Source organism: Electrophorus electricus, chromosome 5 (assembly GCF_013358815.1).
Source record: "Electrophorus electricus isolate fEleEle1 chromosome 5, fEleEle1.pri, whole genome shotgun sequence".
Lineage (NCBI taxonomy): Eukaryota > Metazoa > Chordata > Actinopteri > Gymnotiformes > Gymnotidae > Electrophorus > Electrophorus electricus.
The window spans coordinates 14,570,776-14,598,162 of record NC_049539.1 but is presented as its reverse complement, the minus strand read 5'-3'; the positions used below and the strand labels follow the sequence as shown (position 1 = coordinate 14,598,162).

Here is a 27,387-nt window from a genome sequence, read left to right as displayed (position 1 = left end):
TGAGACATGTTTAAAAATGAATATGTCCTTAATGTCAACTTTAGCTTCATATCAGTTGATTTGTGTATCAATTCTATTCAGCTATTAGTTTTTTCTTGCCTATCCCTAGTGTTGCTTATGTATTAGTCTATCTAAGCCTCTAAAGATGGTGCCACCACAATTTTTGAAATTAAGTCAATGTTGTTGTTTTGGCCTTAGCATTATGTAAAAGATAACACTAAACACAGTGCCTTGAAAACAGAAGGGGTAGAGGCAAAGAACACCATCACATAAGAACACCATCACATAAGGCAAAGAACAGAGTGATGTTTCCATTGCCAAAGCTATTTCATGCTTTGGATGCTTTGGTTGGTGTTATCTTAGTTATACAATTAGTTACAAGCTATTAAGCAGCATTTATAAAAATTATGGTTTTTTGGACGTTTTGGTTTTTCAAACGAGCAAATTCAGGTTTTTTTTTTATTACTTATGTAACTTTTTAGTTTTCTACATCCACACGAATAACCATATTACTGTGATTACCTATCAGGTTTGCTCTACAAGATGTTTTTAAAAATCTGTCATTTGTGTGACTTAGCAGATGATGCATGCAGATCTAGTATATACCATTATATACACTCAAAAGAAACTCAACACTCAAAAATCTCAAAAATCTATTTTTAAATGCTTCATAGAAGAGTACTTTTTAACTTTAGATACATCTACAAGCATCTCTGTCCTTCAGTGTAGGTAGAGAGAGCCAAAGCTCTAGTTGTTCTCCAGTATATTTACATTTATGGCATTTAGCTGACACTTTTATCCAAAACGACGTACAATTATGACTGAGTACTACTTGAGCAATTGAGGGTTAAGGGCCTTGCTCAGGAGCCAACAGTGGCAACTTCCAATAACAAGTCAGTATCTTAACCACTGATCTACCACTGCCCCCTTCAGTACCCTCCAGTACAGATGGGTAAGTAGGCCCATCCTTTTAACAGTAGGGGGACATAGGAAGCAGGATACACACACTGAAAAGCATTACTCAGGCAACAGAAGGACCGTCATACCACACAAGTAGGAAAAATCGAAAGAAACGCAGCCAAACTCACAAACTGTCCAACAAAATCAAACTAGATAACACGCCTGGTGTTAGTGGGAAGATATGCAAGATCTATACCAGGCATAAGACTCCACGAGGTCTTGGTCTTCCACACACTCCCAAAACATTAGTTGGTCAACAACAATCATAGCTGGTCCAGAGGGTCCACCTAGTGATGCACTGCTTAGTGAAGCAGGATATGCAACTCCACAGTTATATGATGATTGTGAGTGGATGCACAAGAACTGAATGGACTTCTTACTGCATATTGCAGGTTTCTCACTGGAAATGGATTAATATGCAGTGTACTTGCCAACTGATTGTCTCTGTTGCTGCAGCGTCAAGCACTTAACATTCCACTCCAAGGGCTGAGTAGCTGAGAGTTTGAAAGTACTGAGTTGAACGGCTTTACAAGAAACTGGGAATGTCATACCCCTTTTTTGCTACACCACTTTAGACAAAATATTAGGTGCCTCCTTGCAAACAGCCACTATGTCCTCTCTTCAACCAGGTGTGTGTAACTAGATGTCACATGATGGCTGTAAAACAGGTTGCTGTTTACATGCTGTTCTACGCATCAATGCTGCTGTGGGTTTGCACGCTGTAGATAAACTTTCATTTCAAATGTGTTAAGTTAATTCGGAGCATTTCTGTACAACAGCCCTCTTACCGAATTCATGCAGATGAGTTGGCCGAAAATCTAATCCACTGTAAAATCAAGTCAAATCATCTTTACAGCCCATAGTAGTGATGACATTATGCCAGGGGTTACATAAGTGATACTGATCAACATGACACGGATTGAAAGGATGACAGATTTCCTTTCTGCCTGTGTTTAATCAGTGTCTCTGGATCAGTGTCTACCTGTTTGCTGATCAGTGCAGTCCCTCAAACCTTATAAAAGTGCATCTGAATCAGTAGAAATCGGGTCAGCTAATGCATCCTATTTAGAAAAATACATGAAAAATCAAAAGATATCTTATGTTTTATAGTCTATCTTATCTAGTCCATCCAGTATTCTAAACATCTTCTTTTTTGACAATTCCAACAAAATTAGTCTTTATTAAACCAACTATATACTTGGTAGGTTTAGAACTGAAGGACTGACAGAATAGAAAAAATATCTCAGTTGGTGTTTCACTGCATGCCCTTAAGATTCTTTTCAAAAAACTGTAAAACCTGAAAGAGCTTGTACCCTTAATAAGCCACTATTGAAGATGTCTATTAATTATGCCAAAAACAGCACCAGTAAAATGAGCTCAATAGGTCCATTTATTTCAATTTCTCACTCAGTCCTTTTTGATACAAATCCAGGCTCTTTATTCAGTTGCCATGGAAACATTTCCTGGTACCTTACGTTTGACTTACGGAGACAGAATAGAATGCAGAAGTGAAGGCAAACAGGGTGACAGTCGAACCTCTTGCAGCATAGCCAAATAGCCACAACTCCACTGCAGGGAAGAAGACCAGCAGCAAGGCTCCACAGCTATACTGTACTGGCATAGTGGCATTGCAGTAACCCTATTGTCTATAAGTGCTGCAGTAAGTGGCACCACGCAGGTCTAACATCAGTCAATACGATAATCAAATGTGCAATTCACATCTTGCCGAGGCAATGGCATATCCGTTTCTCTAGCATAAGGGACATAATGGAATACCACAGTGAATAATGTTTCAGGCAAGATAAAGCCTCTGATAGTCTTACGTGAAATCCTGCACAACGATGTGCTCTTGTACCGAGTAACAGCAAGAGTGTGCATGCATGTGTTTGAGAGGATAAGAGTGGGAGGGAGTGTGTGCATGTGTGTGTGTGTGTGTGTGTGTGTGTGTGTGTGCGCGCGCATGCACACACGTGTGTGTTTTTGTGTGTATTTTTTTGTGCTTTTTCATTCTCAATGTAAATCTGATGTCAAGCTGCAAGCTGAGGCGTGTGGGTGGAAACAGCTCTCAGCTTACTCCCTTTGAGAAAGCAGGCAGGCAAAAGGGAGAGAGAGAGAGAAAGAGAGAGAGAGAGAGAAAGAGAGAGAAGCATGAAAAAGCAGAAGCTGATTTGCACAGGGAGAAGGATAGAGTACTCGCATTGCTTTAACAACTACATTACAGGCATGGTGTCCTCAAAAGAAATTAGCAGACTACACCACTGGCATGCACTTCAACCAGGAATGAAGGAATGATACTTTCTGGCAGGCTGCCCAAGCTGAGTAAAATGTGGACCAACTGAGACTCCATTCCAGTTTAATGTTGTGCTAAATACAGCTGACTGAAATTTAGAAGTTTATTTAATTGAAAGCAAACTGTTCAATTTATGACAAACTAAAAATGACAATTTGGTATGTCTGTGCGCCAGCAGAGTAGGTTTTTTTTTTTTTTTTTTAATACTTCCACCTACTATTATTCTAAGGTATTTTGCCATCAGCTGTAGATGGTACCAGTACAGTACCCTATACTACCATCATAAAATATTTGGAAGTTATATGTACAATTTAACCGGGCACTGCAAAGTACAGACTTTCTAAAAAGGCAGACAGACATCCAATCACTAAGGAGACTATTAATGTTAACACAGTGTTGCCTAAGGTCTTTTCAAATGTTTCTGCCCCACATTTAGGTGTTTCTAATACTGATGCATTTAAAGAATATTTATCAGTTCAATACTGATTAATAACAAAACATTTACATAACATCATACAACCTGCATACACTTACAAATACTGAATTATTCAAATTAATTATGTAATGTGTAATAACAGTAAGCACATAGGGGCACTGGTACAGGAATCACCTACAATAAAGTTTGACCAAGCTCTTTTTCAAAGTTTTATGCAGATGTTATCAGCCCCAAAGTATTTCTCTCAACTGTTCAAGCACTGGTGATCTGATAGAGCCACATAATTATTAATGTCAACAATTATTAATTGATCATTATTACTGATTATTAATATGACTTGATATTACTGAGTGATTTCCTTGTCTGAAAAATAAGGAATCAGAAAACCGCAGAAAAAAGCTAAGTATGACTCATTGACAAACATGCAAATTAAGTAGGCATTCATTTCCTACCTACAGTAGAAACGGTGTAATGGAATTTAATTCCTCAGTTCTTGTAAATTTTCCCGTCTTCCGCTCCTGCACACTGGATGGACAAAGACCTATGGTTGCCCATGTGGACGCTCCAGTATGCGCCTTTTTTGAGTGTTTACTCCAGGTGTCTTGATGTCTTGATTTCTGAGATGATTTGAGTTTTCTTTCCGGTTACATTCCCTAGTGTGATTGTCCATGCCATACATCTGTCTGACACATCTGATTCTGATCACAGGTGTGCGTATGCGTTTGTATGTTATTTGTATATAATAAATTACAAAGGATCGAAGCCATATTTCTGATACTAAAATGCTTAATCACATACACTTACTCAAGACAAACAATATCATATTCGATCATTCAGTAAAACGCCGTTAGAACCTCAGAAAATTTCTAGCCAAGTCATGCATGCTATCTTTAACAGTCTCCAAGGGAAACATTCTGAACTTCAGGTCTTTAATTTCGATGTCACCTAAAATAAACCGCTGTTTATGAACCTGAGACTAAAACCTTAAATTTAAGCTTTGTTTAAAAGTGAATACATAAAAGTACATCATACATATCCAGAAATTACAATAAAGACATCTATTAGGGCACTACTTAATTCAGTAAGGCTAAAGTTAGATTATATTAACACAACGTAAAAGAAGAGTTTGCTAAAATGTCTACTACTATTTGTTTTACTAGAATAAAATAGTTGACGTTGTGGTATTTAAATATTGTGCTGTTATACAGAATATATATTATCATATTTAAAGACGCCGGCCGCGATCAAGCAGATCTTTTTCCAGGCAAAAAAAAAAAAAGCGATCTCGACGTATCCGATGTATTCCAGAGAACCAAAGGCTGTAATTCTTCAGGAAGGCGCGGCTCATTCCTCCATGTGCGCTCCGCTCCGCTCTCTAGCACCGCTTGCGCCTGTTCCTCGACAGGAAGCCACGCGGAGGGCTCCGCGTCCTCGGCTCCCTCCGGCTTTCTTTGCCGCGACCCTCTCACAGTCCTCGCGCTGAGCCGCGGTCCTTCTGCCGTTTCCACGATAACCTGCAGAAAGTCTGTGGCGATATTCTCTCATGTTTTAGTTTTGTCTATGAATGTAAAGTCTGGGTAGTAATGCAGTGTTATTCGGCTCGTTCTTGTTGAAATGAATACGTCGAAAGGTCCCTAACAAATCATTACCCGAATCCAAATAAATGTAGTCATTTAGCTGAATTCTGAGATTACTAGTAAAACACGTTCGCTTTTGACTATGTAGCCAAGAAAACTTGTTTCGCGTAAACCTGAAACTTGAGCATGATTGTACGTATTTTTACGTGTCTATGTAACACAGAGAGAGAGAGAGAGAGAGAGAGAGAGGGGGGGGGGGGGTGCGCTGTTCTATAGTAATTTCAAAAATAACGTGAAATCTTCAGGTCACTCGAGCTGAAAACGGTCCCAGCACGAGGTAGCCAAAGGACGTTTTAAAATGCTCGTTTTGAGGAGGAAAAAACGTCCCACGCCGGCACAGGATATCACCTCGTTAGGATTCTCCTGCACAAACCACGTCTACCAACCAGGGACGCGCAGAGCTCTCCAAATGAAGACGACTTCTCAAACCTCTCAGGACTACTTTGAGACAAACAGTAGAGAGGGTGGTAAAAACATTAAAAGAAACACGGAGCGATTCCAGTCGGCGAACTGACGAGAATTCCTGTCCTTACGAGACTGTGGCAGCAGTTCATGAGCCTGTAATTCCTTTAGACGTATTCCGGACTATTTCTTATCGTTTCCCAGTTGTTTAAGGCTTGGATCGTTCAGGTACGATGCAATGACCAACGTCTAGTCTTTCTTCTCGTATGACTGCCTTTCTCTCTCACCCACTCTCTCACTCACTCTTACTGTCAGTATTCGGCGGAGGAGAGAGGGGTAGAGTAGCAGACGTGGGGAGGTGGGTGGGGTAGCGATGGGATGGAGAGTGATGGAGAGTACTCTATATGAAGCCTAGAGTGAATCTCTCTCTCTCTCTCTCTCTCTCTCTCTCTCTCTCTCTCTCTCTCTCTCTGTCTTTCTCTCACAGCTTCACGTACACAAATAGACACAACGTTTTCACACAAAAACATAGCCTACAGAGTGAGAGATAATTCTGGTGCGCAAATACTTGAAGGCAATAGGAGGAGGGGTTCACACAGACAGGTTACGTGTGGGTGGAACGCGAAACAGACACACACACACACACACAGACACCCACACACCATTTCACTGAACACCGCCTGCTCTACAAATGACCGTGAAGATACAGTTCTCTTTTTTCATAAAAAAATCCTTTATTGAAAATTACAATTCTACAATCGCGGCACAGCAGCGCCTATAGCAAAACCGCACAAACTCATGCTTATTATCTTGCATATAACTGCCTTCATGAAAACAATCTCAGGAGGCCGGGTAAAGCAGTCTGCCGGAATGCTTTAAGGAAAACGCGTTTTGCGAAATGCGCACTTAATGGCTTTATCACTGATTTAATCAAGTAAAACGAAAGCGCTTGTGTTTTCAGTGACCATGCGTCTCCATGACAACTGCATGCCATGCCCACATGGAGGAAGCAGAGGAGGTAACAGGCCAGTATCCATTCTGTCTTATGGACAGATGGTATGGACGCCTAAGGTGATAGAAATGAATCTCCCTTAGTAAGTAAATCTAAATAAGAAGATGCTTTATGCGTTAGTTGTAAAACTGCTTCAATGCTTTAGAGTCTATTATACCAGGGTCTGGCAACATATCAGTTATAGTCTACAGATACAGTCTACTGTTAAGAATCTGTCATAAATATAGCAGGTTAACAAATAATAATATAGGTGAACAAAAAAAGTCTATTCAATATAATGTATTTTACACTAATAAACATAAACTATACTACAATATATACCCACCTTTCTTGTGTGGCCACAATCACATATACAGTGATATAGGTTCCAAGAGTCACACTGATCTCTTGTCCTTTCATCACTTACATTCTCTCATCCCTCCTCCTCAACTCTTCCTCTTTTCTTTCTCTCCAACAGTCTGCGTCTCCTCTATAATTATTTCCATGGTTACCGTAAAAGATGTGAGCCCGAGCAAGTGTACAAACGTCTTTCCTCTCCTCTCTTTTTATCCATGCCACTTTTTCACTTTGTCTGTCTGACTGTGCTTGTTAGCATACAATTACTCATCCACATCAGAGAAAGATGTGCAACCTCTAACACCTTCTCCCTCACACTCAGCACAGGACAAAAGTGATTGTTCTGGAGCAGCCTCTGTAATGTGGCACGACAGATTTCTAAAATGGTCACCACCGCTCATTCTGCTGCTTTCATGTCTGAATGAAGTATCCCTTAAGCCAAAAATGTGGGACATGATTTTACCACACCGGTGCAGTTTTCATCAGAACAACAGAAGACCTGGCATTAGCCTTATTGTACCAGTGCTCCAACTGTGCCTAACTCATACATGTGATCATTTTCCTCATCTTCAGTCTGACAGTCTTGTACAACACCGACAACATCTGTTCCGGGAATCTGGGCAATAGGGGGAGGGTCTACCAATGGCACTCTCAGAAACACCTTTTACAGTCACTGCAGACGTCTGCAACATTTGTAGTACAGTGGAACTCAGGTGCACTTTGTGAACAGTGGGAACTCTGCGAAAAGTCATGCAAACCACTGCTTTTTGACTTATAGTTTTCCTATTATGCAAGCTGTAAAGCCAGAGAGATTTCACACCGAGAAGATATCCAAAAGCCTGCATCAGTGTCTGAAACCAGTAAGAATTCATAATTCCATACATCAAGCATCTAACTGCATGACATAATATAACATCATGCATGTATTACTAATAATAGAGCTAATAATAAAACTAGATAATAATAATAATAATAATAATAGAATAAAGATAGAATGATAGAATAAATCTTTTGGAGCTCTATTACTGTAATAGAGTTTTTTCAGAGTACTAATATATGATTGTACTTTGACTAGTTAGCACAAACTAGACCTTACTTTACTTTCCTCCCTTTTGCCAGGATTAGCATGCAAAGATGAAAGCACTCGTATGTTTCTTTTGGTATTCCATTATCAGTGCAATTTATTCTACACATCTCTCTTCATTGTGTTTACAAACACCACAATCCCAGATTAACTTCGGCCCAACTGTTTCCTATCCAGATCTATGGTGCATTTCCAAAATAATAATTGTTCACATCTGTGTGGTGTAAGAACATGCTGAATATGAATAAAAAATGTTAGATATTTATTTTCTGTGTGTGTGTCAGTCTTAAGAACACCCTTACACAACTGCTGGGTCTAAGGGAATCTTGGTTCATCTTTCTGATCTTGCCTAGCTTCAAGATGCTGCATCTAGAGGGGTGGGAGGTCTGTGTCTTGCAGTGGCTGAAGTGAATTCCTGACTGGATGGCAAACCATTGAGAATTCTGACCTTTCCTCAGCTACAAGCAGAGCACATCATTACTTATGACATTTACACATATTAAAGTGGAAGGCATCTGTAGTGATGGCCATGGACATGCAACAAGCACATTCATTTGTACTCTGACTCTTTTCCAAAGTGTTTTCTCTGAGATTATGTCTCCTTGTTCAAAAAAAGAAGTGGGGTGATCTTTATCTTTATTCTACCTAGTCCAAGTCCAAAATGACATTAAAAGAAACAAAGTGAGTTCAAACTGTAACCAATTGGAATATCATCTAATTGGTTCCAAGGAACTAACCAAGATAGATGACGTCATAGTTCTTACATCATTTCCACAATGAACTAGCATGCTAATTGTGGGTTACATCCAGACCATAGTTAAATTATGTGAAATATGCTCACCCCAAATGTGTTTACATCCAACCTGACCTCACCAACAATTCACAGAAATGATCATGAAAGAAGGTCAAGATGTTTTTTTTTTTTAATTCAAGTTGGTTTTTGTATGTCATAATGTTCCTTGATATACATTAAACTTTAACAGTCAGCAGAACACATCAGAAAATAGATGACATATTCTGATGCAAATCACACTAATGGGTAGGTGGAATATTACTGATTTACAAACCATGGATTGCATTACTGCAGTGGTTTATAATCCCCTAATTCTAGTCCATGGGACCACACATTTGTGTTACTACTTCTTAATAACACACCTGCCTCGGCTAAATAAGGGCATGGTCATTATGGTGATGTGCTGAATGAGGTGTGTTAGAACAAGTGAAACAGAGAGTAGCTCAGTAATGAAGTTGTGAATATGAGGAGTAGAGCACAGACATAACGGGCAGTATGCGGTAAACATAAAGCGAAGGAAGTGGGGGGAACAGACAAGAAGGTTGGCCTCCAAAGGATTTGAGCTAGTTTGAGCATGAAGAAGAATTATGGGGAAATGAGGACACCTGTAACGTGGGAGGGGTGGAGAGTGAACACACTTGCGAAGTGCCTGTGCCTTGGATGTGATGCAAAACAGAACTAACTAGGGAAGCCATAATATAAGGGACGGATGGGAAAGTATAACTAAATATGTTAATAACAGACACAGACTAACAATACCGAATAGAACAAAGAATAAACAGGCAAACATAAGAGTAACATGCTAACAGAACAATAACAGGCCAATAGGGTGAGGGCAAGACTTAGACAACAAAGTGAATAAACACTAAAGAAAGACTAACGGAGAACAACAATGATAAATATAACTATGAGCATTAAGACTTGGACAAGCGAAAATAACACAGAACCGGGCTACGTAAGATAAACAAAGAATATTCAAGATGAAGACACAGGTAACAGAACTAAATATGAAAACGAGACAACACTTGTGTACATGAACAGGGGAAAGCAAACCTAAACAGAGCGAAGAGATGAGAGTAAACCGAACGGGAAAAGAGAACAGAAAAAGTTTGACGAATACTCACAGAAAAACAATGTAGACTAAAACACAAAGAGAAAATATTACAGACAAGGGAACTAAGAGAACTAAACAAGGAAAGCAACATAGACAATGAGGGTAACTAAACAGGGAGTGTGGGGAGAAAACATATGCATGCAGGGCGAGGAACGAGAAGCAAGATTAAACAGGAGATCACTAAACACATCAGCGAGGACAAACGAGATCTAACCAGAGACAATGATCGACAAACAAGAGACGCAGGAATGGGGCTTACATAGGAATGCAATTAGGGATGAACTTGGATCAGCTGGAGAGGAAGGGGAGGAGACAGGGAACCATGGAGAGACAAAAACAGAAAACCCAGAAGTGACTATGTTGTCAGGGAAACAGGGAACGCTCTGGTCTGCAGACGTGTCAACACCCTTGATGCGTGCACAGGGCCACCTGACTAGGCAGAGTGCCAGGCCCCTAGCGTATTCTGGGATGCTGGCAGAATCACCACATTGGCGATGCCATGAAATTGCACATGTAGGTGCACGCATAAGCATTAATGATACGGCACTAAATATACAGGACTAATAATTGGCTTAAAATGTAAACAAACATGTATGAATAGAGAGTCCTTATATCTAAACTACCCTATGTGAACATGTCTTAAATGAATAGTTTATTTAAAAGTCAGATTTAAACAGTTTTACCTTTACTCCAAATAGTCCTAGTTACCCAAGACATGTTTGGTGTTCAAAAGTTTCCTTTTAAGTTTTGCAACGGAACTTGTAAGTTCCTGTAGGTAACACGTAATGGATATCTATCTCACCAGGAATCTTTTCTCTAAATTTTCCACTACATTACCTACATTAGCCTTGTCACTCTACTAAAAAAACAAAGAAGAAATGGTCAGACCCCAAACATCATGGCTGGTCAATTGTGTTTGGGATGAGGGGAAAATTTGATTTTCTGCCAAAGCATACCTTTATCAGATGATCTGCTCCAGCAATCTCCATCCTGCTCGGCACCTACAGTGAAGAGCATCACTTCTGCAGTGACGTTTACAGTGACTTGTGAGAAAGGGGAAGAGTGCGCGCTAAGCTTTAGCTTGTCAACCCTACTGTTCACTCCCCACTCAAGGATTTGCACCACTGGGCCTTCCACCACCGTGCTGTGTGCACACATTCAATTAACGACACATGGCAGCAGCCTCCACAATGGAGTGAAAAAGGAGAGTTGTAGAGACTGAGAGTTGGTGATAAGGCCACTCTGACACTAGCCTGATGCTGAAGAGACATGGGAGGAATACCATGTGCACCCTTGCTGTTATACTGAGCAGGGCAGGCCTGTCAAATCATCAATTTGTATGTCATAATTCCTTAGGGAAGCATGATAATATTGGAACCATAGTGCCATTTATGAATAATTGCCTAAAAAAAGACAGTTTTGGAATTTGTTCAATATTAGGATGTAGTTTTACTGCTGTTTCATCCTGAAGGCATTAATTCATTAATTATGGGGAGTTCCAGACAAACTGCTAAATCAGAGTAGCTGTGTATTTTAAAAGGAAAGCACTGTAGGTTTACATATGCTGTGATGTACCACTTGTTTCTGACATCCTCAAGCCAGTTCCTGAACACAGGACCACTGGTGGGTGAAGATTTTTGGGTGTTAGACTTCTCTAATCCAGTAGAGACACTGACACATGTACAAACTCCAGTAACACTGCCCCACCTCATAAATGTAGCAGCTCAGTACCCTCAACCGTGCTATTGCCATGTCAGTGTTAACAGTGTTCTGAGAATGGTAATCGGCATGCAAATAAAATCCAGCTGCATTTCTTACTGCAATATTAATGCCACCAGCCTAGAACTGCCATCTGAGGGCAGAATCGCCACCAGTCGTGTGAGATCATCCTTGGTATTCACAGCTCACTAACATCTTTCATTAAAGGTTTGTCAAGCATTGAAGCTTAGGTTGATGCCTGCTGTATCTGCTGCCACTCAACCAAATCAGGTATCCACTTAACCAAATCAGGCAGCACTGAGAAGCATGCTACTGAACCAAATCGATTTAGCTTTTTAATAAAGGATAATGATGAAAAACTGTTGATGGAAAGAGATATGGGGGTCAGTTGATTTCTGCACTGAAATCTGAAGTATAAGTTTTGAGTATGTGCTGAAAAGTAAACAAAATTGCACACACACACAAATATATGCACAATATTTGCACAATATATGCTATGGTGTGCTTGTCTCCCCTGTCGGAGATTTTGTTTCAGCCAAAAGGTAGAAGAAGATTAAAAGAGGCAGGTAAACTGCCAAGAAAGTGATGACAGTACATGACAGATTAAAGCTCTCCAGGAACGAGTGCACTCTGAGTCAGACTGCAGTCTCATAAGAGCTAGCTGTTCCTCACAGGATACCACATTTTTCCATAGGCTGCCGGCAGCTCAAATGGCCAGAGAGGAGCTCAGTGCCTGTCCATTGCTTTCACCATTCTGCTGTTTGATGCACTCGTCTCATGTCAGAGGTCACCGGGGATCAGTCCATAACACACAAATACACACACCCACACCACACTGCTAAGATCAGAGGAGCATATTGTCTCTGACAATAGTGATGGTCGGTTCTTAGAGCTGTGACGTGGAAGAGAGGACTTGGATGCAGTTTTATGCAACCCTTACTAGAAGACAAGTTCTTGTTAACAAGAAAGAACACTTTTCATTTATCACACAATAAGACTGGCTGACAAAATATTTATGATATTACATGAGCTGATTAGAATCATTGATCCCTTCCTTGATTCAATGTCATTACGTTTTTAAAAGAAAACCCACGTGCTCTCTAATCCTCTTTATTTGCCAATCAAAAAAGCAGCTCCTGGTGGAAGCCAATCTGTATTCGATTTGTCCTCTGAGCCGAAGCGATCAGGGTGATTCAGCACATCTTTTTCATGACAAAGAACAGCATCCAAAAGGTGAACCTCCAGAGCCAGGAGCAGCAGGCTACACACATCTTATATGCTGCAGCGCGATAACAATGACGATAGAAAGAATGTGATGCGGTAATGACCCCCGAGAGCTGATGACAGTGGGGGTGATCATGATTATCATTCAAATTAATTGATTCATTAATTGTTTTTCATTCAAAAGGACTCAAAGGCAGGTTAACGTCTGATGACCTTAATCTTGTTAAGTATCATATTCACAGTCTGCATCTAAAACAAAAATCAAATATATAAAATAGAGTATAGATTAAATGGAGATATTAGATGCCAACTACCAATCTCAGCACCCAAATTAACAAACAAGATCCTTAAAATATGGAAAAGCAAAAGGTTATTATTATTATTACTATTATTGGTTACACTTGAATAACACCCTACTCAGAACCCAATGACACTTTATAGACAACACACTGTACAGGGATTTTACATCCAGTCAACACACTAGAGAGACGCAATGAACAATCACACATACTATACTCTCAACAATAAACCAGAAACCAGAGATCTTTTTAAATAAAATATTTAGTTTCTCTTTATATACTAGAATCTAAAGAGCTGATGAATCTGAACAATGATCACTTATAGACATGTGGTTGTGTAATGCTGTGTTTGGAATTGTGTTTGAAATTGTAGTGCTAACTCAAGTTAGCATGTATAGAATTATGACAGTATTCTCTGCTACATACAGGAGCACTGCTGAAAAATCATGATGTGAGTCAAAGCAAAACTCTGCTTCTCCTAAGATGACCACAATGAACACTGATTGGGTACTTTGAAAATAAGCAAGACAGGGTGCGAAGATCAAAATGCAGTTTGTGGGATATACTCTAGTCTAGTCCAGCCAGACCCATGAAAACCAAAGATGATAATGTGAATAAAAGCCAGTGGGAACCAGGTCCACCTGATTAGCATAATGCCAGCTGGCTCCTCTTGGATTTCATGCTTTAAAAAAAATTAGGTAACACATTTAGTCAACATTAAACTGAAGGGATTAAACACAGGCCTATATTCAAATTTCCCTGGCCTCTAACTAACAGTGCATTTCATGACACAGCCCCAAGCGTTAACCCGTGTGGGCAGAGCAGCTATGAGCAGTGTGTTCCCTGCTCATCCCTGCATCTCACCATCATGCAACTGTGCAAGCCCCAGCTTCTGCCTGAGGTGTCTGGATAGTGGATGGGGCTGATTTAATGAGCTGACATATCAGACATATCTGTCCCCTCTGCCCCGTGACCATAGGTTTGAAGCCAGAGCTGTATTTGAAACAACTTGTTAATTTACCCCTTTACATTCCCTATATTCATAAAAAACAAAACAAAAAACCCCACTGATCTCTGAATGGGTAAAAGGTAGTTAGACATTATCATAGTGCAGCCAGTAACTTAGCAACCAGAGAGTCAGACCAGAGAGTTAGAAAACTTAACACGTCCAAGCTTTTTACAGTTAGCATAAATATGGATATGCTAACATAATAAACTGAGCTTGAAAATACAAATTGTTTCCCAATAGGTTAAATACTTTGACAAGATCTTAACAAAGTAATTTTCTGGTCAGGGAAACTGCACTATTGCATGTTACCAGTATAGCAGTGATTCTGTAACCAGTCAACAAAGGCTTACAGTCAGCTCACAGTTTTTATCCCCAGCACACCTGGGTCAGGTAAGGACATACATTATTTATTATTTATGGAAGGGAAATAGAACGAAAATACTGGAGTGGGAGTCCAGGAGAGCTGTGCTGGGAACAGTGGTGCTCATCATCAGTAACTATAAATGCTGGACTAGGAGTCCAGGAGAGCTCTGCTGGGAACAGTGGTGCTCATCATCTATAATTATAAATTGCAGAGTACTGTATACAATATATAATACAGACTAAATGATGTGTTGCCCTGACAGAGTGGACATAGCAACAACAAAAGCATTTTGACAATACCAAAATATGAGTGTATAGTGTCTTTGATAAGGAGAAGTATATGCGTACTTCAGAAAATAAAAGTTTATAAAACTCGATACTGGAAGTTCTACAATATAGGGTAGAGAACTCAAAGCTGAGTTCTCACATATGTGCTTAGGATTGCTGTTTTAGGAATTGTATAATTACTCTTAACCATCAAGAGAAAGTCTGTGCTTAGTAATGAGAAGAGATCAGGCTACTGGCTTTTTTCCAACAACACAGAATGAGTTAATTTGAGACTTACTTACTTTAAAGTTCTTACTTTAAAAAGTATTTAAAAGTTAAAAAGCACTAAGCATTTCTGTTGTCTTTGGTGATACCTCTGTTGCATGTGAACAATATCAAACCAGTTTATCAAAAGCATAATATAACAATCCTGCATCAGACAATAAAGGTAATAACTTAGAAAAAGACATCAGCCATATTAACAAAATATTTTAAGTATTGAATTTTTTCTTTCAAAACCTTTTAAAAACATTTAAAAACCTTTTTTAGACAGATAACTATAAAAACCTCAGATTCATGAATATGAAAACAATATTATGCTTATTATGTCAAAGCCTCATAATGATTATATTATAACTCCATCAAATGTGTCTCAGAATCCCTACAGATCTGTTTGGAAATCCTTCACAAAGATATTAAAGACTTCCAGAAAAGGGATTTCACCTCTCAGGGTTTGGTGGCAGCTCACACCATTTCTAGCGCTCTGAAATGTGCTCTTTTGACAGTGTGGTGGGTGGCTCATACAGAACTGCCTCCTGCATGCTGCTGTCTCCAAGGCCACAGCTTTACTATGATTGACAGAAAGTAGAAAACTTGAATACACCATTAATCGATATACATAAGTTGATACATACATAAGTACATAAATATGGTAAATGATGGTTCTTCTAACATTATATATGTGACGAATAAACCAAACTTGATTATAAACTGTTAGATCTGTTACAATTCATGCTATGGTATGTTATTTTATAAATGTTTATATTAATATGTGATTTCTTTTATATGAGTAACCAATGCATCAAATCACACATGGCACGCATTTTTGGTTTTGCTTGGAGATACACTATATACTGAAGCTTGTGCATAAAATTGTGTGCACGATATTGCCCAGATTACCATTGCTATAGCACATTAGCTGCAAAACTTTCTCACATTGGCGTTAAATATCATTAACAACATTAGCAACAAACCTAAGAGTACTGTTATAATTATACCCTTATATAAAATACACAAACATACACACAAGTGTGCACACACACAAACGTGCACACATGCACATCCACAAACACACACATCCATTACATAGACACCCACACAGATCAGATAAAATAAGCTAGTTATCCATTAGATAATCTTCATAAATTTATAATTTATACATGGCAAGCATGAAAAACAGCATTAAAAACTGCCAAAAGCAATCTGCTGTAAAATGATATAAATGTCTCCTAACCTTACCCTGCAATGTTCCAGACTATAAGTAATAGCATTCTGTCTCAAAAAGCACAGGCCAGTGCACATATGCAGTGTGTCTGTGTAAAAAAGGCAAATCTCAACAGAAAGGTCATCTTAAAACCAACAGTACACTGGACCCAAGCCATAACAAACCAGGCTACCATGTCAGAAAACTGAAAGCAGAATCCATCCATTAAAATCTGCGATCTAACCCAAGTGCAGTGATGTCCTGGATTTTCTGGAGTTCATCTCTGTTCACTACCAGCCAGCTTAAGCATACGAGGTCTGAATCATGAAGGGGACTCTAGGTAGCAGTAATGTAGCAGGTCTACTTTACCTTAGGTCTGCTTTGCATAAACAGAATCAGCATATTACAACTAGAATTACACTGTCAATGAGGCTTCGGCTCTGAACATCTAACCCATTTTTAGTCTTGAGCTAGGAGTAAGAGCAGAATACTGGCTAGTAGGACATAAAGGAGAGGTTCAGGAAGTTCTATATATTTCTCTGCTTTGATGTATTGTTTGCATCATGGCTGTGGTGTAATATCTAATGTCTACCTGACATGTCCATTGTCTATTTATCATTTATAATAGATTAATTTTTTTGTCCATTACTGTGTACATCTGAATAAGCAAGCATCCCGGCACACCTGGTGCATATGTTAAACAAAAACAGCACACAGAGCGATAGGCAGACGCAGCCTTCCTGCAGTGATCAAGAACAGGACCACCCTGACCCAAATGTCATTGTTATCCATATTAGAGGGAAACTTTGTTACAAAAGGAAACCCGTCGGCACTGCACAGGTGGCTTGTGTCCAGCCAGAAACAGGGGATGTGTATTAGAGCCGTACAAGCATCAGGCACAGTGGAGATGTGCCGGCGGCTTATGTTTTGTGTGTGTTTGTGTGTAAATCACTCACCCATCTCAGGATGGTGCCGCCCTTCTACCGGCACGCTGACCGTACGTCGCAGCAGTTTGTTCCTGTGCGACTCGGAGCGCCGTTCGCGCATCAGCAAAGGATGAACCTGTGGGAGAGCAGAGCAGAGGGTCAACCCGGGTCACCTCGGAGACACCGCACCACTGGGCGTCACGCTCCCTGGCCCTGTGAACATGACTACTGCGCGACGCCATTTGGCTGCATCAGTGGAGAGTGTCCTAACCTTAACACGTCAGGGGGAGAAAAGCATCCTGCTAACGTAAACCAAATTGCCCTCAGACGTTCGGAAGGGTAGGTTCAGTGAGGGTTCCTTGAATTAATTAAAAACATGGGTGCTTTTTTAGAGGGACAAGAAGAAAATAATCATGGCCTTGTACATTAAATATGGTGTTTATTTAAGGTGCTGTGTCAGGGCAGCTCCCAGAGGATAAGACAGTGTTGTAGCCCCTCCCGGGAGAGACAGAGAGAGAGACAGAAACAGAAAGAGGGAGAGCAAAAGAGAGCGGAGCTCCTTATTCATTACACTGCAGCCTTCCATAGGACAGATAATGGGGAAATAAAGTAGTGCAGGTTTTGCTTCCAAATGACCAGGGATGTAACAAATTGCTAGGAGGCGTGTGTAACAGTGTGGGCAGTGCTTCTCTGTTCTGGCTGCTGTCTTAAGGCAGATAGGATCAGTCCGCAGAGAGTGGAGAGTGGGGATATTGCTCACTTCTCTTGAGGCCTAAGGTGATAAATGAGGCAGGCAGCAGTGGGTCAAGCACCAATTCCAGCTGGCGTGCGCTTCAAACTCTCCCTGTCACCTGAACTCAAGGGAGGCCACATGACCAGAGAGGGTGCTACCGTTCATCATCACGCGACACTGGGAGCTAGCAGCAGGACCTTGCACTAAGAGCTACAACTTGAGTGCTGTGTTTGAGAAATGGAAAATTATGTAATGCAGAATTCCGGACAGGTGCATTCACTGGATGCTTGACTGTTTAAAGAGGTTATCCCAGGTTATCCCAGCTGTGATGTGTGTTCTCCATATCCTGGAGTCTTGTAGAGTGCAGCTGGCCATTGTTCACTGAAAGGATGACAGGACCCTTCTCTTTTCCATCATACAACAGGAAAAAGATCAATAGCTACACTGCAAAACATAAATATTATACTTTCCAGCCACTTTTGAATGAATATGAGTATGAATCCCAACCTTGTATGTGTGGATCACTTTATTAGATTTACCTCTCTTATAGGTACATTTTTAGATGTGTACAATTTCAAACTGTGTACATATATACTGATGCACAACTCATCAGCCAGCACATATCCTATTCATCACTGGTCCATTTCATACTGACAAAGCAGGAGCATGGTTCTGGGTGTAGATGGGTACAAGCTCAGCAGACACAGCAGTCTTGGTGGAATTTATACACAAGTAAATGTCACTACTGGGTCAATAAAGCAATTGCTAGAGGCATTGCTATATACAGTTGTGTGGTGCAACATTTGGGCTATAGCTTACAAGTGCACATACACAGGGTGTTTGTAATAAAGTGGTTGGTGAGTGTATACCCACATTTCAAATGATCAAAGCCAAAACAAAAAAGGCAGTATAAAAAGTACAAACAAAAGGTAGTATAAAAAGTACAAAAGAACGTCACTCATCCGAGGCTGCTTTTAATGATAGATGCTAATGATGTTTCGTGGTGCATCTTCGACTCGCACCTTGAAGTAGTCTAGCCTGTTGTTCATTCCTATTCTTTTAAAAATAAATCCAACTCACCTCTCACTACAACCTAATTAGAATAGGTTTAACAACTTAAGGCAAAGCTATGCATTACAATGCTTTCATGCTTGGTTGCCAGAAGCACCTACCCTGCTGGTTACAACAAAATTTGGGAAATTAATACTTTAATAAAATGACACATTTGCACTTGCAGATGCATTACACATATGGACTAGAAGCAGTCCTGCATGAGCCATGAGCATGCAAGATCAACGTTCCCTTAGCGACTCAATAGCCCTTTTATTTGTGCAGTCACCCACTGTGAAGCCTCGTTCAGCAATGGAATTCTATTTTCTGTGGTATGCTCAGCAAACTCTGTTTACAAGGTGTTGGCTGGCATAATATGGGGTTTTATGATCATATAACTCATCTGGGTTTGGGTAAACTGAAACGCTTTCAAATGCAGGCTTCAGCATTTAAATCCCAAGTTACTATAATATTATCATGCAAATGGTGCTGGCCAAGGTCCCAAAAAACTCTGCTCTCATCTGCTGTCGACCTGTATTTGTGCTTTTGTGGATTTTGACCAATATAGGAAAGGAAAGACATTATAGTTTACCTTCTTCACTGTGGCTTTTATCAGGGGAATCTCTAGAATATGGGCTACTAAGGCATTTTGTAACACATATCTGACTGCAATAAGATGGCAACATGAAACTACTGTACCTGCAATATGAAGGCTAGATGCACTGAATCTAACACTTACAGTACAGTAGTTTGCAGACTTGTTCCAAGTTTTCTACATTTTGTTATGTTTCAGACTCATCTTAAAATAAATTCATTTTTTCCTCAAATATCTACACAAATTACTCCACAATGACAAAGGAGAATTTGGTTTTTGGAAATGATTGAAAGATTTCTTAAAAAGAAAAGACTGAAATAACACACTTGAGTCTTTATTTCAAGCCATAATTCCCAGCATCATGTATGGAGGAAACCAGACACAGTATCACCTCATTAGTAACATCACTTCAGTCAAACATGGTGGTAGTATCATGCTTTGTGGATGTTTTGCTGCATCAGGGAATGGGACAGAGTGAAAGATGGATGTAGAAAAATATACAGCAACCCTGTGTGAAAACCTTTTCCTGAGTTCCCAAGATCTCAGGCTGGGGAAAATATTTATATTTCAATAAAATGACCCAAAGCATATTACCAAGAAAACACAAGAGGGCTTCAGGAAAACTCTGAAAGTCTTGGAGTGGCCCAGACAGTGACCAGACCTGATCCCAATATAGCATCTCTGGAGAGGCCTGAAAATGTCTGTACACTGATGCTCCCCATCCAATTTGGTTGAGCTTGAACGGTTCTGCCAAGTCGAATGGGAGAAACTTCCAATAAAAAGATGTCAAGCTTGCAGGATCATTGCGAAAAATACCTGAAGCTGTCCCTGCTGCCAAAGGTGATTTAAATAAGTACTAAGTGAAGTTCTGAATACCTATGTAAATGGAATATTTCAGTTTTTATTTTTAAGACATTTAGAATATATTGCATAAACCTGTTTTGCTTTGTTATTGTGGAGTACTGAGTGAAGATGATGGTGGGGGGAACGAGTTTGATCCATTTTAAGGTAAATATGAAATATATCAAAATGTGGATAATTTCAAAGGGTCCAAACACTTTTCGTATGCACCATGTGCTGCATTTTAGCAATGTTTTTCACTTCAATTAACGTGATTCATCCATTTAGGCCCAGCTGCATGCAATCTCTTCTAAACAGGTGCCACTGAAACATCTGTACTTCTAGAAAACAGGTGCAACTGAAACATCTGTACTTCTAGAAAACTTTAGTACCTCAAATCATAGTTTTGCATACTTTCTTTTTTCTTTTTTGCAGACCACAGAATGTGCCTTCATGTTACTGAAGATGACAATGTGTATGTGATGATCAGCAAAAACACAGCAGGACAGTGATTCACTAAGTGTGTTCTTACTGTGCATTAATGTGTATTAAGATTATGGTTTGTTAATGAAAGTAAATATTTGGGAAGGGAACCTTAATCTGTGCATTACCAAAACTATTTTTTCTTCAGTGTGAATTACAGTGTGAACCACATTTTTATAGACTTCAGCAATTTATCGACTTTAGTGCTTTGCTTCAGTAACTGCATTTAAGGTCATATTTCAGAGCAGAGCATCCAATGAACACTGTAGTTTAAATCCAATATTCAAATGTAGATTTATTTGATTTACTGCTTTTTACAACCTGTGTTGTCACAAAGCATCTTTACAGAAATAATCTGTACAGAGAATCCAGGTCCAGCTTTAAGAAATGACTCAAAATATTTGGCACAGGTACTCTGATTATTCAGTGAGAACCAATTAGTAGTCCTGTTCATAGTCTACACAGTAAACAACTAAACAGCAGGAGCTCATTGAACTTTGCTCTATTAAACCAGCATGAAAGTGTTAATAATAAGATATCAGTACAAAATGCCCAAGTAGCTCTGTCTAAATGATTTGCAGAGCCAATCATATGTTAAAATGCTGTTTGTAGACTACATTTCAGCATTTAACACCATCATCCCCTCCCTACTCACTACTAAGTTGGAGGATCTAGGACTGCATACATCCCTGTGCAACTGGATCTCCAACTTCCTAACAGACAGACCACAATCAGTACGGGTGGGCAACTGTGTCTCATCCACCCTCACCCTCAGCACTGGAGCTCCTCAGGGTTGTGTCCTAAGCCCCCTGCTCTACTCACTGTACACCTATGACTGCACAGCCACTTCCAGCTCCACCATCATTGTCAAGTTTGCTGACAATACTGTCGTCATGGGCCTGATCTCAGACAACGATGAGAGGGCCTACCTGGAGATTAAACACCTGGAAAACTGGTGCCAGGAAAATAATCTCCTCCTAAACATCATCAAGCCAAAGGAGCTGATCGTGGATTGCAGCAAGAAGCAGGAGCGGCACTACCAACCTGTGAGGATCAGTGGAACCATGGTGGAGAGTAGATAGTTTCAGGTACCTTGGTGTTCACCTCTCGCAGGACCTGTCCTGGTCCCTGGCAAAGAAGGCTCGTCAGCATCTTTACCACCACAGACGCCTAAGAGACTTCAGACTGCCCTCCAAGGTACTGCGGAACTTCTACACCTGCACTATCGAGAGCATCCTCACGGGGAACATCACAGTCTGGTTTGGGAACAGCACCAAGCAGGACAGACAAGCACTCCAAAGGGTAGTGCGTTCAGCAGAGCGCATCACTCATACGGAACTTCCTGACCTGCAGAGCATCTATTACAAGCGGTGCCAGACCAAGGCCAGGAGGATTGTGAAGGACAATCCCAACAATAGGCTCTTCTCTCTGTTGAGGTCAGGGAAGCGCTTTCACTCCCTGATGACCAAGACAGAGAGACTGAAGAGGAGCTTCTTCCCATAGGCCATTCGGGCCCTGAATCAGGGAAACTGATAAACTGTGGGGACCACCACCACCATGTAACTGTAAATATTCAATTGTAAGCTGGAACTGTACACTGTGTACACTTATACACTGTACACTGTACATGTGTACACTGTACACTTATACATATCCATATATACATTGTACATTGTGTATATGAACATATTATACATATATTGTACATACATTGTTAATATATTTTGTATATATATAGATATATATTTCCCTATACACCACTGTTTTTTCTCCTCAGTTTGGACAGAGTACTCTCAAACCATTTCACTGCGAATTATACTGTGTATGACCATGTATGTGACAAATAAACCAAACTTGAACTTGAACTTGAACCTGAAAAATCAGGCAGTCCTGTCAGAAAAATTCATACGAAACATGAAGATTCATAAGAAATATAACTTTAAAGAAAGCGATGTTAAGAACATCCATCACACACTGGCTTTTTTAAAGCTAATATAAAATTTCACCTCTGGAACACTTGGCCAGATTATGACTCAAGATGAAAGATGTCCAGCATCTGAATAATGCATCAGAAATGTTTCAACAAGTAACTCCTACATCTAGAAGAAGCCATCTGTGCTGGTCTGGAAGCAGATGTTGTGACCCAGATGCCCGGAGTCCTCTGGCCCATGAACACGAACCCTCTGGTGGTAAACTGAAGTTGCAGACTCCAAATGTCTTTTACTAGCAGAATGATTCATGTACAATCTACAAATCTTATGACAGATTATGTTTTTCTTTTGGGGAAGTTTTTCAAAAGATCCTATCTGAATCTTATCAGATTTTGACCTCTTGGGTTGGAGCAAATCATAGAAAAACACAACAAAAAGATGTTTAGGGTCTAATAATTAAGAAGACAAAATCTTTTTAGCTAACAATCTGACACCTCAGGATCTGCACAATTAGTTTTCATTAGTTTCCAAAGTTTCCTTGAGAAAACCTTGATGATCTTGTGCCCAACAAAGGTGCTTTTCAAATGTTCTGATTCTTTCTGAAGTGAACAAAGAAAGAGAGACTGGGACCCATCTCATAGATAGGTCTATGCAAATAGCCATCGCTGGGTCATGCCGGGAGAAACACCTGCACTATTCTGACGATTGGCAGTCTGCGGTTCAGAGACACTGAGTGAAACAGGCACAGACTACAGCTGTTCACCTGCATTGGCCTGACAGCAATTATATAGCTTAGTGTTATCTGCCAGAAAACATGGGGTAGGGGAAGTGGACAAAACACAGGGGGAGAGACCACAACAGTAGGACAAGCCTGCTCTATCTCTACAGTCTGATCTCTACCTCGTTCCACCTGTTTGGCTTCCTAACGATCTCCACAGCACAACCACTGTAGGATACGAGACAGCAGTGCCGTGACCACAGTGGCAGAGGAAAACATGCACTTTAAATGGGACTTGGCATGCCGACCCAAGCTGCCCATCAGGGGGAAATGCCATGTGTCAGAGTCGTCTAAGCAGGCCCAGCTGTGTTGAGATGTGGAGTTCATGGAACTTGAGTGATGGCAGGGCAGGTGTGTAATGCATTTAGCCTGAATGGAGCGTTAATCAATCAGGGCCTGGCCTGATGGCACCCTACCGATGACTGGACCAGCGACGGACCCTGCAGCTGTGAACTGGAGCCCGGGCCTCGTCATCTTGACCTGTGTGTCTGCCAATCACAGACTGGCACTCGGGGGCTAACGAGGAAAGTCGAGGCCTGTCTGCTGGAATCAGCATCACACAGCCGACAGATTAAGGCTGCAGTTTTAATAGACAATAAAGGGCAAAGCTTCAGCTGTGAAGAGGCTGTTAATTGAGTATTAAAGGTGATATGTCTGAAATTTTCACATTGGGACTTAGTTTAAAGACTTATAAAGGATGTACATAAATCAGTTAGAAACAGTGAACATGGAAAAATGCAGAAGCAGTTTTTGAAGTTTTTCAGGAAGTCAAACAGATGGTGATTAAGATTTATCAAGGGTGAATGACAAACCCGTTCCTCTAAATATCAAACCTGTTCCATCTATCACATCCTGTGGCATAAAGCCTATAATAACAAATTGCAGTATTACTTTCTTTGTAGCACAATGATTCAACCAACAGAAAGTCAGACACCCATTGAATGACAAAGCCTTTTCAGTCCATCATGTAACACTTCAATCTAACAGTTTGATATTGTGAAGTGATTCATGCAAGGCGCTCATTGCATAATCTCTTCCGATGGGTCATGAATATGTGCAAGCAGTCATGAGCAATTCTTGCGAGCCCCTTTTTATGTCCTGCGATGACTGTGGCTATGAAAAAAGTAAGCCATGCCCCAACCACCTTCCTCTCCCCGCCCATGTCCGCACTAATGAACCAGTTTGCCACTTCGGCCAGCAGCAGCATATGGAGAGGAGAGCAGAATGCAGCTAGCACAGCCATGAAGGCCAATTCTGTTTACTCGCGACTCTTCTTAATTCGGCAGCGCTGTGCAGGGCCAGCTACAAGAATGGCTGCCTCCCACTCACAGCCAGAGTAGCAGTTCTCTGGGTCCAGATTATGTAGCGACGTGTCTGCATGGCATGGAGCGGCACGAGTCAGCCGCGATGTCAACGCTAGACCTGGCACATGGAGCCTCCTTGGCACATCAGTAGGATTCGCTCATGGTGGTAGGAAGTCACCTGTGGCACTCTAGCTCCCTCTTTTGGGGCCTGTGGCATATAACAGCACCCCTGCTGTTTTGTCGTGTCAGGTGCTGAATGTTGTGCCAGCTCAAGTTGGGATAAGAGTTGAAAGCTGACTGTAGCAGTACTGTAGCTGGTTTTTCCATCACATGCAGTGCATGCAGTGGAAGGGTGAGAACCCTGAACCCTGAGTCATGCTGAGATCCATGAGTCATGCTGAGAACCCTGAGTCACGCTGTGTAAGCCCATGGCCAGGATCAGAACGCAACAACCCGTCTATGAAAGTAACAAGGGAGCCTCATTTCCCTAATCACCAAAGGGTGTACTAGGCCAATATCATTTCTCAACAGCAAAACCTGAACTGGTGCTTTCTCTCTCTCTCTCTCTCTCTCTCTCTCTCTCTCTCTCTCTCTCTCGCTCTGTCTCTCTCTCTCTCTCACACACACACACTCACTGTCCCTGGTAGGAAATCCGTGGCATCCTGCCCATCTTTACAGAGGTGACAGTCATTAGCCGGTAATGACTGACTTAAATCTATTCAAAGTGTGGCCTTATCTGAAAACACAGCAAAATGGCCACACTGATCAGTGGTTCTCTCAGTCTTCCTTGTGCCAGCAGAGTTCTTACCTGTACATACATTGCACATACATTGTAGGTCATGTCTCTACACAGCAAGACACAGGGAGGAGACAGGAGCATCCCCCCTAGACTTCTATTCAATTCACATTCACATCTAAACGATTTACAGTGCATTAATAAATAAGCAATTATGTAACCATGCTGCCTTTTCTTATAGAAAATTCTAGTTGGGGTTGAAATAAGTAGGGAGTGATAGCTGGGAAGCTAGTGTTCTACTTTCTATGTAAACCAAATGAAGCTGTAGAGATTTTGTATGAAATAAACCTTCACTACAAGTACAGTATCACTACTACTTCTCCTGGTGGCAATGCCTAGTGTAGAGAGAAGTATGCTTAAGTACCTCCTCCTGGTCCAACATGTAGAGCTGATTCCCAGAGATCATGCAGTGACGTGGGTCCCAGCCAGGGTGCTCGTACGGTGCCGCAGCATATGAAGCCTGGGGACGATAGGAGGGGGGAACAGCATACCTTGCATCTGAGGTGAGGCATAGATAGATAGATAGATAGATAGATAGATAGATAGATAGATAGATAGATAGATAGATAGATAGATAGATAGATAGATAGATAGATAGATAGATAGAGAGAGAGAGAGATAGAGAGATAGAGAGAGCGAGAGAGAGATAACGTCACTGATATAATTGATTGACGTCAATGAAAGATTACACCAAGATCAAGAACCTGAAGCAGAAACAACAAAAATACCTTTAGTAACTAAACAAGGATGTAGCGTTAAATGAGCTTTAAACAAAAGTGCTTCATAAAAAAGCATAACATTTAAAGAACTGGGGGAAAAATCAGCAAGATAAGAGTGAGAAGTATAGACATTAGGTCCTTTTGATGTAAGATGTCACTCTCTGTTGTGAACTCACATGAATTTCACATTTCACTGCTATGTCATACATTATTGTTTTGGTTGTAGTCATATGATTTTCATTGTTTCAGCATATAAACTACAATAACTACAGGTGTTATTCTGGCAACTGAAAACAACATTTCACAGTTCAAGTATTGCCCTAGGTCTTTACAACTTCTTGCTGAAAATTTAGCATGTCAACCTCTACACAAAAGTAATTAATTTTACAATTTCTATTAATATACTTATTATTTAAATGCTGAATATATATATATATGAATATGTAATATAATTTACTTTTACATTTGTTACAATTACACCGAATACTAAAACACTCACAAAATGACCCAAAAGGATCAAGCTTGACACTAAAACTCTTTTAAAACTTTAACTGGATTTCAATTTTATTTTTATTTTTTTTGGCTTCATACGCATCTCTAAAACTGTCATGTCTCTTGTCCACGTCCTCTCAACCGATACCAGTGCCACAAAAAATTACTGCAGCGTTTGACACTTTTACATCATCTCCTAGCTCTTCTACATGACACGATGGGATTTCCACAATTACTCCGGCTCATGAAGCCATATCTCAGGTATGCAAACCTGCCCTGCCTACATGTCCATTTTACGATTCATCATCTAAT

At 40.5% G+C, this 27,387-nt stretch overlaps 1 pseudogene; it reads right to left on the bottom strand.

Moving 5' to 3' along the window:
- LOC118241449 overlaps positions 1–27,387 on the bottom strand; it is a 61,480-nt pseudogene that overhangs the window by 11,330 nt on the left and 22,763 nt on the right.